Raw genomic sequence first — 13,595 nt, forward strand, 5'->3', positions numbered from 1 at the left:
GATCACCAGACCTATTTGTTGTGTGCTTATTGTAACGAGCCTGCTACAAACTTAGACTATATGAGTCCTAGCAAACAGACCAAGGGCTGAATTCTTTAGCATCATGTGGAATAATACAGCCTCAGAGGTTTCCCATGGAAGTGAAATGTAGCAACCTGTCATGGTAGAGGAAACCGAGAGAGCCCAGGTAACAATAGCCATCTTGCCGGAAGGGCTGAAATGAATGTGGCCAATTCCATGCGAATGCTCAGAGTCCTTTTACACTGTATGAAAAACAGATGCGCCTTGAAAAGAATCTTTACTCCTTTCTTTCAAGGGAAAGTTTATCTGAGAACTTTATTGAAAATTTTTAGAACCCAAGTGGGTCTATGTTAAGTCAGTTGGGGTTTTTAATACAGGTAATAAAATAAGAATTTTTGATGCACAATAATGTTGTCCAATGCATGATGTAAATAAGTATTGTTATTCTAGAAGGGAAGAAGCCAGAGAACATCTGGACCTGGAGCTGGAAGCTAGAGAATAATTTTCTCGAAAAAAAAAATTGGCTTCTTGAGTTTTCCTGTATTTTCACTGAGCAGGAACTACTGATGCATAATAGTGTAAACCAGCAATTTTATTATTGTCCATTGAGTGTATGTAGGTCACCTTGAAAAGTCATAAAGAACTTTCCCTTCAGTGTCCAGAAGGGAATTAATTACACACTCCCTCTTTACTGTTACTATTTAGCCATGGTAGAACAGTGTCATATAAAGGTTTTTTCTACAGGGAATAAAATAAACTTGCCCAAAAAGGGGGGGTAGGGGGACACATTCAAGATAGTTCATGAAGTGTAAATATAACACAATGGGAAAGTGTATGGCCAGTAGCCACAGCCATCACAGCCAGGCACATACAGGTTCCCATTAGATACAGACAGATGGTAGAGAAACAGCAGAGCCAAAAACAAGTGGGCCATTCCTTTACTCTAGCCTCACAACTGGCCGGTGAGTAAAAACACACAGGGCACCAAAACCCACTCACACATTCTCCAGTCCCACAACCAGAAAAATATTTTAATGATTTTTCTTAAAATCAAAGGCCCCCACTAGCTCAGTCACCTCTGGTTCCCATCTGCACACCTTCTCCCTTCTCATCTCTGCACAGACTGGCTTCTCTGTCAGCACCCTGACATCTTGGCTGCTTCTTCCTTCTCCTGTACCACTCTGCCTTCTCCCTGCTCTCACTCTGCAAAAACATGGCCTCCTTCCTCTCCTTTCTACTTCTTCTTAAAACTTTTTGGCTTGAAAAGCCCTTCTCCAGCACACATTAGCACAGGGGTTGGGAACCTTTTTGGCTGAGAGAGCCATGAACGCCACATATTTTAAAACGTAATTCTATGAGAGCCATACAACCACCCGTTTACGTTATGCACTATCCAATAAAAATTTGATGTTGTCCGGAGGACAGTTATGATTGGCTCCAGCCACCGCAACCATGAACATGAGCAGTAGCAAATGAATGGATTGTAATATGTGAGAATGTTTATACTTTTAATGTTATTTTTTTTTATTAAGGACTTGTCTGTGAGCCAGATGCAGCCATCAAAAGTGCCACATCTGGCTAACGAGCCATAGGTTCCTGACCCCTGCATTAGCATAACAAAGCCCGTTCCCAAGCAGGAAGGTAATTGGCAGTTTCACCTGGCAGCAATTTACCTCGGCAGTGGCCATTTTTGAGAATAAAAGTGAGCAAAACCAAATAACAGAAATTTTACAAACTTATTTGCCCAACAGAAAGACATGGACATCTTTAATGCTGTGTATTCAATGTTACAGTAGGCCTCAGTTTTTAAAAGGGATGGCATTGGGACATGATAACAGGAAAACGACTTACAAAAATAATATTTTTTTTTATTAATTTTACTAGGGTGACATCAATAAATCAGGGTACATATGTTCAAAGAAAACATGTCCAGGTTACCTTGTCAATCAATTATGTTGCTTACCCATCACCCAAAGTCAGATTGTCCTTTGTCACCTTCTATCTAGTATTCTTTGTGCCCCTCCCCCTTCCCCTTTCTGTCTCCCTTTCCCCCCAACCCCCGTAACCACCACACTCTTAGCAATGTCTCTTAGTCTCGCTTTTATATCCCACTTACGTATGGAATAATGCAGTTCCTGGTTTTTTCTGATTTACTTATTTCACTTTGTATAATGTTATCAAGATCCCACCATTTTGCTGTAAATGATCCGATGTCATCATTTCTTATGGCTGAGTAGTATTCCATAGTGTATATGTGCCACATCTTCTTTATCCAGTCATCTATTGACGGGCTTTTTGGTTGTTTCCATGTCCTGGCCACTGTGAACAATGCTGCAATGAACATGGGGCTGCATGTGTCTTTACGTATCAATGTTTCTGAGTTTTGGGGGTATATACCCAGTAGAGGGATGGCTGGGTCATAAGTAGTTCTATTTTAAGTTTTTTGAGGAACCACCATACTTTCTTCCATAATGGTTGTACTACTTTACATTCCCACCAACAGTGAATGAGGGTTCCTTTTTCTCCACAGCCTCTCCAACATTTGCTATTACCTGTCTTGTTAATAATAGCTAATCTAACAGGTGTGAGGTGATATCTCATTGCAGTTTTGATTTGCATTTCTCTAATAACTAAAGAAGATGAGCATCTTTTCATATATCTGTTGGCCATCTGTATTTCTTCCTGGGAGAAGTGTCTGTTCACGTCCTCTTCCCATTTTGTTATTGGATTGTTTGTTTGTTGTTGAGTTTTTTTTTATGAGTTCTTTGTATACTTTTAATATTAGGCCCTTATCTGAGCAGTTGTTTGAAAATATCATTTCCCATTTAGCTGGCTGTCTGTTTATTTTGTTATCAGTTTCTCTTGCTGAGCAAAAACTTCTTAGTCTGATGTAGTCCCATTCATTAATTTTTGCCTTCACTTCTCTTGCCTATTTAGTACAAGGGGACAAACTGTAGTCGAGTTTTATTCTTTTGCCTGTGGCTTTCCAGTTTTCCCAGCACCATTTGTTGAAGATGCTTTCTTTTCTCCATTGTGTGTTGTTGGCCCCTTTATCAAAAATTATTTGACGATATATATGTGGTTTTATTTCTTGGCTTTCTATTCCGTTCCATTGGTCTGAGTGTCTATTTTTCTGCCAATACCATGCTGTTTTGATTGTCGTGAAATAAAGTTTGAATCAGGTATTGTAATGACCCCAGCTTCATTCTTTTTCTTTAGGATTCCTTTGGCTATTCGGGGTTTTTTATAGTTCCATATAAATCTGATGATTTTTTGTTCCATTTCATTAAAAAAAAGTCATTGGAATTTTGATGGGAATTGCATTAAATTTGTATATTGCTTTGGGTATTATGGCCATCTTGATTATATTTATTCTTCCTAACCAAGAACAAGGTATATTCTTCCATCTCATTATATCTTTTTTAATTTCCCTTAACAATGGTTTGTAGTTTTTGTTATATAAGTTCTTTACATTCTTTGTTATATTTATTAGTAGGTATTTTATTTTTTTTGTTGCAATCGTGAAGGGGATTATTTTTTGAGTTCGTTCTCAAATGTTTCATTGTTCACATATAGAAAGGCTATGGACTTTTGTATATTAATTTTGTATCCTGCAACCTTACTGTATTGGCATATTGTTTCTAGTAGTCTTTTTGTGGAGTCTTTGGAGTTTTTGATGTATAGGATCATATCATCTGCAAAAAGTGATACCTTTACTTCTTCTTTTCATATATGGATGCCTTTTATTTCTTTGTCTTGTCTGATTGCTCTGGCTAGAACCTCTAGTACCACATTAAATTAGAGTGGAAAGAGTGGACAATCCTATCTTGTTCCTAATTTAAGGGGGGAAGCCTTCAATTTTGTGTCATTTAATATGATGTTAGCTGATGGTTTATCATATATGGCCTTTATCATGTTGAGATATTTTCCTTCTATAGCCATTTTGTTGAGAGTCTTAAACATAAAATTGTGTTGTATTTTATAGAATGCCCTTTATGCATCTATTGATAAGATCATGTGGTTTTTGTTCTTTGTTTTGTTGATATAGTGTATTACATTAACTGTTTTATGTATGTTGAACCATCCTTGAGATTCTGGGATGAATCCCACTTGATCATGATGTATTATCTTTTTAATTTGTTGTTGTATTTGATTTGCTAGTATTTTGTTCAGTATTTTAGCATCTGTATTCATTAAAAATATTGGTCTGTAGTTTTCTTTTTTTGTGCCATCCTTGCCTGGTTTTGGTATGAGGGTTATGTTAGCCTCATAAAATGTGTTTGGAAGTATTGCTTCTTCTTCAATTTTTTGGAAGACTTTCAGTAGAATTGGAACCAAGTCTTTGAATGTTTGATAAAATACGCTAGTATAGCTGTCTGGGCTGAGACTTTTATTTTGGGGGAGGTTTTTAATGGTTTTTTTCTATTTCTTCTCTACTAATAGGTCTGTTTAGGTGATCTGCTTCTTCTTGACTCAGTCTAAGGAAGGTTGTATTGTTTTAGGAATTCATCCATTTCTTCTAGGTTGTTAAATTTAGTGAAATAATGTTTTTCATAGTATTCTACAATAATTCTTTGTATATCTACAATGTCCGTGATGATTTCTCCTCTTTCATTTTGGATTTTGTTTATATGTGTTCTTTCTATTTTTTCCTTGTTAAGTCTTGCCAGGGGTTTGTCAATTTTGTTGATCTTTTCAAAGAACCAGCTCCTTGTTCTATTCACTTTTTCTATAGTTTTTCTGTTCTCTATTTCATTTATTTCTGCTCTGATTTTTATTATCTCCTTTCTTCGGCTGGTTTTGGGTTGTCTTTGTTCTTCTTTTTCCAGTTTCTTAAGGTGTGAAGTTAAGTGGTTCACTTGGGCTCTCTCTTGTTTGTTCATATATGCCTGAAGTGATATGAACTTCCCTCTTATCACTGTTTTTGCTGCATCCCATAGATTCTGATATGTCGTATTGTCATTTTCATTTGTGTGTATATATCTTTTGATCTGTGCACTTATTTCTTCTTTGACCCATTCATTTCTTAAAAGTATGTTATTTAGTTTCCACATTTTTGTGGGATTTTTTTCCTCTTTTTTGCAGTTGAATTCTAGTTTCTAGGCTTTATGATCAGAAAATATGCTTGGTACAACTTCGATTTTTCTGAATTTGCTAATGTTGTTTTTGTGGCCCAAAATATGGTCAATTCTTGAGAATGATCCATGTACACTGGAGAAAAATGTATACTCTGTCACTTTGGGATGAAGTGTCCTGTAGATGTCTATCATTTCTGGTGCTCTAGTGTTTTATTTAAGGCCAATATATCTTTATTGATTCTCTGTTTGGATGACTGATCTAGAGCCGTCAGCAGTGTATTGAGGTCTCCAAATATGATTGTATTTTTGTCAGTTTTTGTTTTTAGGTCAATCAGTAGCTGTCTTATATATTTTGGTGCTCCTTGGTTTGGTGCACATATATTAAGAATTGTTATGTCTTCTTGATTTAGTGTCCCCTTAACCATTATGAAATGACCATTTTTGTCTCTGAGTACTTTTGCTATCTTGTAATCAGCATTATCAGATACTAGTATTGCTATGCCTGCTTTTTTTTGGATGTTATTTGCTTGGAATATTGTTTTCCAGCCTTTCACTTTGAATTTGTTTATATCCTTGTTACTTAGGTGAGTTTCTTGTAGGCAGCATACAGTTGGATTTTTTTTTAATCCATTTGGCTACTCTGTGCCTTTTTATTGGTGAGTTTAATCTGTTTACATTTAGTGTAATTATTGACACTTGTGCGTTCCCTATTGCCGTTTTATAGATTGCTTTCTGTTAGTTTTGTGTCTTGTTTGATCCTTCTCTTTCATTTTTCTATCTTTTGTTTTTATTTGGTTGTATTCCATACATCTGTCCTCTTTTGCTATCTTTTTTAAGTCATGTGCTTTGTGGTGGTTTTTTTAATGGTGGTTACCATTAAGTAATGAAAAGGGTTCCTACCCTGTTCATTGTAGTGCACTATCTTGTTAGTACTTTTGCACTCCATTGTCCTTTGCTACTGTTAATCTCCATCCTCCCCCCCCCCTTTCTTTTTGTTGTTGTCACAGTTTAAATTTGGTTTTATTGTGTTCTTCTTGGAGCCTTTACTTGTGGCTTTTTTTTTTGTTGTTGTTGTTGTTCTTTGTATCTGATTGGAGAAATCCCTTTAGTAATTCCTGGAGTGGGGGTTTTCTGATGATAAATTCCCTCATCTTTTCTGTATCTGTGAATGTTTTCATTTCTCCTTTGTATTTGAAGGATAGCTTTGATGGGTATAATATTCGTGGCTGATAGTTCCTCTCTTTCAGGACTTTGAATATTGGAGTCCACTCTCTTCTAGCTTGTAGAGTTTCTTTTGAGAAATCTGATGATAATCTAATGGGCCTTCCTTTATATGTTGTATTCTTCTTTTCCCTGGCTGCCTTGAGAATTTTTTTTTGGTGTTGATTTGTGCCAATTTCATTATGATGTGCCTTGGAGTAGTTTTGTTTGGGTTAAGAAAACTTGGAGTTCTGTTTGTTTCCTTAATTTGAGGCTTTCATTCTTTCCACAGGCTTCGGAAGTTCTTATTTATTATTTGTTTGAATATGTTCTCCATTCCATTTACTCTCTCTTTTCCCTCTGATATATCTATTATTCTTATGTTATTCTTTTTAATGGAGTCAGATAATTCCTGTAGGGCTATCTCAGTTTTTTTAATTTTTGAGTCTCTTTCTTCTTCTCTCTGTTGTGCCTCAAGTTGCTTGTCTTCTATTTTACTAATCCTACCTTCTATCTGGCCTGTTCTATTAGCTAAGCTTGTTACCGCATCTTTTAGCTCGTGAATTGAGTTTTTCATATCTGTTTGATTTGTTTTTATAGTTTCAATTTACTTGGTAATATATACTTTGTGTTCATTGAGTTGTTTTCTGAGTTCCCTAAATGGCCTTTCTGTGTTTTCTTGTATATCTCTGAGTATTTTTAGGATTTCTATTTTAAATTCTCTGTCATTTAGCTCCAAGTTTTCCAATACATTAAATTTTTTCTCCATAGATGTTTCCTCATCTATCTGTGTTACCTCTTTCTTTCGTATCCATGATATTTGAGTTTCTCTTTCTTAATGGCATCTGAGGGTGGTTTTGTTGATAGAATTAATGAGATTTGATAAAGAATAAAAAGTTAAAAAAATAAAAATAAAAAATAGAAAAGAATTTAAAAAAATTAAAAATTAAAAAAATTATTCCCCCCCCTCCTTTTTTCTTCTCCTCTCCTCTCCCCTCCTTCTTGAGAAACTCTTGTGGTAAACTGTGAATTATATTGTGCTAAATAGAACAAACAATACCTGTAATGTAGGGCCTGAGTTGGGGAGAAGTAATAAAGGGGCAAAAGAAAGGGGTATGGACCTACAAAATGGAATAAAGGAAAAAATTTGGGTCAAGAATAAAATGATTTGCTTTTATGTATTGGTTGACTAAGAGATATGATGAGAGGAATAAGAGGAAAACAGGAAAATTTAAAAATTACTATTGTATTTAGTGGAACAAGAACTAGATAAAATGGAGAGCCAGGGTTGGGAGCACTGCTAGTGAGTTAAAAAAGTGAAGTAACCCCCCCCCCCAAATGCCACAAACATAAGTTTGAATCCCAGATAAGATAATTTGTTCATTACTGAGTGTTGAATGAGAGGAGATGTAAGGGAGAACGAAAGAAATTAATATAGAGGGAGAAAAGAAAGAGAGAGGAAAAAAAAAGAGGGAACCATTAAAAGAAGAAAAAAGAAAAAAAGGAGAGAGAGAGAGAGTGTTAAGGGTTTTGGATTGCAACCTTCATAGAGAGAAAGGAAGAAGAAAGAGAAGATAATGGTAGCTGTAACACTTATGGGTAGTGTAGTTCAAGGAGAGGAGAGAGTAAGACTGGCAGAGAATTAAATAACCAAATTGGAAGAGGAAAAAAATAATCAAGACATGAAGATAAGAGAAATAAATAAACAAATATAAAAAAATGGGATAGGTTATAAAGTTTGTGGATTATTCTTGATTTTCAGAGGTTATCTTCTTGCTTTTTCTTTTCTCTCCCTCTTCCTGGTTGGTGACTCTGTACCCCGGGTTCTGCCCCTGTGGCACACTCAGGTAGAGGTTTGCAGTTGATAAGTCTCTATGGCGATGTCATATATTGGGCTTCAGTCTCGTTGGCAGTCGAGGCTCATTAGCATTTGTAGGCTCCAACAGTTAGAGAATCCATGTTCCCGGATCCTCTCTCCTAGTCTTTCCTTCCTCAATTAGTAGCCTGATAATCCAGCTATGGGGTTGCTGCTGCCTCTGCCTGGAGAGTAAGAGGCTCAAAGAGCTGGCAAATTCCCACTCTATTCTCACTCAGCACAGGGCTCTGGGTAAGACTCAATCAGTCAGAGCTGCTAGTATAATCAGGTGAGGCTTCCACCCACAAATAGACCTCTGACTCTGCCACTCTGTCCAGTAACATGGGCGGGCACCCACTCCCAGGGCGCTCGGAGGAAGCTCTCACTCAGTATCTGTGCGCGCAGACCAGGGTATGGAGCAGGCCATCTCTTACTCCGAATGAGACCCCCGTCTGCACAGAAAAGTCCAAGCGTTAGAATTAGCTCTCGCTCCCTCCTGTGCGTGCCTTTTTCAGGGCACTGGGTCGGCCTGGAGATTCTGCTTTTGGCCCACACAAAGGCCCCTGACTCTGCCTCTCTGTGGGGTAACACGGGCGCCCACTCCCAAGGCGCTTGGACGGATCTCTTGCCCACTCTCCATGCACGTCCACCAGGATAACAGGCCGGCCATCTCACACTCTGAGAGAGACCCCTGCCCACATGGAAAAGTTCCAGCATTGGAATTAGCTCTTGCTCCCTCCCTGTGCGCAGCTTTTTCAGGGCGCTGGGGTGGCCCGAGATTCCGCTTTTGGCCCTCACAAAGGCCTCTGACTCTGCCTCTCTGTGGGGTAACATGGGCGCCAACTCCCGAGGACCTAGCAGAAATCTCTTGCCCACTATCTGCGTGTGCCGACCAGGAGATGGGGGCAAATGGCTGCCCCACTTGTCTTTCTTTGTGTGGGTTTGGCGTGAGTGTTAGCTTGTATTGACTGGGTTGCTATAAATACAGTTTTTTCTCAGCTTTGATCTCCGTGCCACAGCCTGATTCAGCCGTTTGTGCCACGGCCTGGATCTATTCACCCCCTTTGCCTGCCTTAGTTCTTATACTCTCAGTTCCCAGTGAAAACAGCCCTATTTAGGTTAGTGAGGAAGTCAGAGTGTTTCTTACTTCCTATTTCCTTTGGGGTTTGATTATATAGTTAGCCAATTTTTTGCTCGACCATACCTTTGGGTGTATTGCAGAACATCTGGAGGCTCCAAGAATAGATTTTTCTGTTTCTGGTTTAAGATCTTGTTGAGTTTTTGGGGAGATTTATTGGTATCACTTCCTACCATGCCATTACTCTGATGTCATTCGAAAAATAATATTTTTAGGGATACAATTGTTGTCACTTCTTGTATGGTTTCTCTCTGCCAAGGTCTATATTAAATGCTTTACATAATCTCATTAAACTTTCCAACAACCCAGATTCCAATATTTAGGTGCAAATAAATAACCTCAAGCTTGGGGAAGTTAATTAACATGCCCACATTTACACTATAAGCAATAAGCCCAATTGTGTTCATAGCTAAGCCCAATTGTATTCAGGTTCCCATAAGTCTGGACCCTATATTCTTTTAAAAATGTAAGAAAATTGAATAAAATCTAGTGATAAGAACCATTGAGAATTAACAGAGAATGAGAAAGAAGGAATGCTAAAGAAATATAAATTCTTCACTAAAAGAAGCAATGCTATCTCTATCTGAATGCTAGAAAAATTACTAATAAAAGAAGACACCTACTCATAGATGACCAGACTCTCTATTTTTATGAAAGACCTCTTCAAAGGGACATATATCCATGAATTAATGGCTTAAAAATATGATTGATCATCAAAAGTTTATGAAGGTTTGTGAGGTCACTGAAGGCTATGACAGGGTTCAATGGCAGGTATGGGAACATCTGTCTACATACCTTTTGGGAGAACACCATGAAAAGACAGTCACAATGCCTACATCTTAGTGACCACAGATGGATTTATGTACAACACAGTTTCCTGTACACTTTGTCAGCAAATAGGTGATTTGATGAGCTATTAACCTACCACAGAAACAGGCAAAATAGGGGTGGGGATTACAGTTTGAAAACATACTTTTTAAAAAAATTCACTGCCAACTTTTGAAACAATAAGATGGTTTCTGTATCCTTTGGAATGTGAATAGAACAAGCAAGGTAAACATTTTCTCTGCAATATTTACAAATTAATATATCTAGTTCAAATAGATTTTTATGAAGAATCTTCCAGCAAATAAAGTAGAAAAAAAGAGGATATAGTAAGTTCTCACTTAATGTCATCAATAGGTTCTTGGAAACTGCAACTTTAAGCAAAATGAGGTATACCAACACTATTTTTATCATAGGGACATTGATATCAACAATGTTTAAATTCCCGTAGCAGTTTTCTGGTCACAAAACCATGCCAAACTTTTAAACAAACACCCAAAACACTTGAAATAAATGGAAGCTATACATACATTTAAGAAGATTAATAAAAAGAAGTCAGATCATTATTTTCCAACCCGCTTATTCCAGTTCAGGGTCTCGGATGGCATTCTATGCTTGCAGTTAGGGTGCAAGGCAGGGACCATCCTGGACAGGATGCGCTTTCATGGTGGGGGAGACTTACACACACACTCCCACAGTTATGCAATCTGGAACAATTTAGACAAGCCCATTCACTTCACATACACACTTGTCAGATGTGAGAGAAAACCTATGCAGATATGGGGAGAACTTGCATATGCCACACAGACAGTGGCTATAGACTGGGATTCCAATTTTTTTCCTAAACAATGTTATAACAAAATGATGTTGAACAAAAGGACATTATTTGAGAATATGCTGTGTGCATTTCTGTTGAGTAAATTTGTTCTATTTATTAGCAACTTTTTCCATCTTTAAACTTTCAACATTATTAATCTAGAGGCAGATCAAGAAGATCACTTCTTCAGGAGCTGTGGCTCTTGCAGGACAAACGCTCAGTGTTTCCGACTCAAAATCTCAATAGGGAGGCAAGTGTTAATTAAGTTACTGTTCTCTCCTCCCCAGACTGTGAAATGGCTCCCAGTGGCCATTCCAGTCACCTGCTCAAGTTCCTGTTGAAACTGTGTTTCCTACGTGGCTTTTCCCCATCCCATTCTTCCCAGGGAAAGTATAGATTTTCACAAACACAGGGAGTTTTGTTTTCTCTGTTAAAAATAACTCTACTTTACTAAAGCAGGCTTTATGTTTTGCCACAGGACACAGAGCATTTTACTCAGAGGTAACTCTCTCCCCACTGGGTGAAGTGCAGTCTGTCACCTAACCAGCTCCGGAGCTGCGGATGGCATTGGCTGCATTTCTTGAACTCTTTCACCCACCCCAGCACAACAATAAACAGCTTCAGGCTCCCTGATTTGAGCATTCCGCTGGCTGTGCCCTGCAGTCCTCTGCGGATCTCCCTCAACCTCTAAACACACAGCTAAGTACCAGCAGGCATGCCTGTGAGGAGTGGCCGGCAGGTAAACGCAGTGTGCAGGAGGTCTGTGATTCCCTGAAATGTGTCACTCTTGGTGCCGAATCCTTCCTCTTTCTGTAGTGTCTGTTTCTCATTACAGAAACTTGACTTGTCAACCAAGACCTGCTTAAATTATATACTGTAAATAATGAGAATGTTGACTTCAGATTAGGCTCTCTTTGAATGTTAGAAAAAGAAATTATGAGGGTGGAAGTTGAGACTATAAAGAAATTTTATAAGCCAGGTTTTTGTTTGTTGTTTGGGTTTTTTTTTTCTTGTGATTTGAAAAGTACAAGATTTGGAGGCTGACCTACTTGGATGTGAATCTTGGCTTTGTGTGTAGCCTTGGACAGGATATTTAATCTCTCCAGTCCTGTTTCCTCTTTGGTAATATCTATCTGCAGGGATGAAGAAAGTGTCTAGCAAAGAGCTGGTGTATGGAATGTATCTGATGTGCATATGTATGCATGTGTGTGTGCTTGTGTGCGTACAGTCAGTGCATCTCTATGCAAACATACGCGCCATGGGGCTACGACATGTATAAGGATAGTGGGTTTCCCAGAAGATGAGGTGGAATTTGATCTGGCTCTGACCTTCTCTGCTGTTGCAAACAGACCAGACACTTGAGCAAAACACTGACCTGAGCTGCTGAAACATAAATACCATGTCTTGCTGATCCTTATCCAAGAAGGGTAGGTATAATGTCGCATGTGGGATACTCTTTAAATGGACACTGATGGGAAGATAGGAAGCTTAGTAATATCAGCCATGGCCATATATACAACTGCATGTGCCTGGAGAGTTTTGTCTTGAGGGACCAAATGCCTTCAATCCTCACTCTGCAGCTTACTGTCCATGTGTCCCTGGGCTTGTTATTTTCCTCTCTGAACATCCGTTTCTCATCACAAGGAACTGTCATGAGAATTAAGTTATGCAATACTTGAGAAGTGTGTGGTACATGTTAACACTTGTCAAATATCAATGTTGGTGTCATTATTTTATAAAAAGCTCTTTTATGTTTTATGTTATCAGCTTTGATTTTCAAAATGACCTGATGAAATAGACTAGGCATGTATTAGCCCCATTTTTGCAGCTCAAGAAACTGAGGCTCAGGAAAGAGAGAAGTGTAAATAGAAAGTCCCATAACCCCTGAATGGCCAGTCTTGAACTTGAACCTCATTTGCCAGACAGGAAGCTGACTTAGGACACATTCATTGGATGAAATATATTCTAATAGGTTTGGCTCAAACAACATTTCCTCTGCAAAGCCATTCCTTATCATATTCCCCTAGGAGAACTCTCTCTCTCCCTTGTAATTCCATAGACTTTCTTTTACAGTAAGTACACAGGAGAATTTGCTGGGTCATCCTTATATTGTAGAATGTTTGGCATAAGTCTCACTCCTCCCTCACCCACCCCTAGATGTGTGAAAATTTTTATGTATAGCTGTGTGTTGAACAATGATGGTTTACACATGGTGGACACTCAAGAAGATGAAAGTGTAAAGCACCAGCTGTTGCCATATGTGTGGAGAGTAAAGAAGGAGCCCAGGAAAAGCCTGTGGGTGCTCCTCTCACCCAGCCTATATTTCTGCTCCTTCTTGGAACTCCCATTCTAATAGGTGTGGGACAGCTGAGTCTGATTCAGGAAGTGCTAGATATTGACCAAAAAGCTGACTGATCAAGAAAAATTTATTTCTACTCAATGTATCATTTTCCTGAATATAATTTCACTGAGACTTTGTCACTTAAATGTCTGAAGTGGGGTGGGGGGATGTGCTAAGGGAAAAATTCAGAAAAGTAACCATCTTAATTTTTCTTGTAGAAACTGTAGTTTACCCTTCCATTTTTGCCAGAGAACAAACTACTCTGTGGGACCCTCACCCCTCACTTCCTGAAACCTTCCCTACCAATCTCTTTCATTTCT

The sequence above is a fragment of the Saccopteryx leptura genome, chromosome 2 (assembly GCF_036850995.1).
Source record: "Saccopteryx leptura isolate mSacLep1 chromosome 2, mSacLep1_pri_phased_curated, whole genome shotgun sequence".
Classification (NCBI taxonomy): Eukaryota; Metazoa; Chordata; class Mammalia; order Chiroptera; family Emballonuridae; genus Saccopteryx; species Saccopteryx leptura.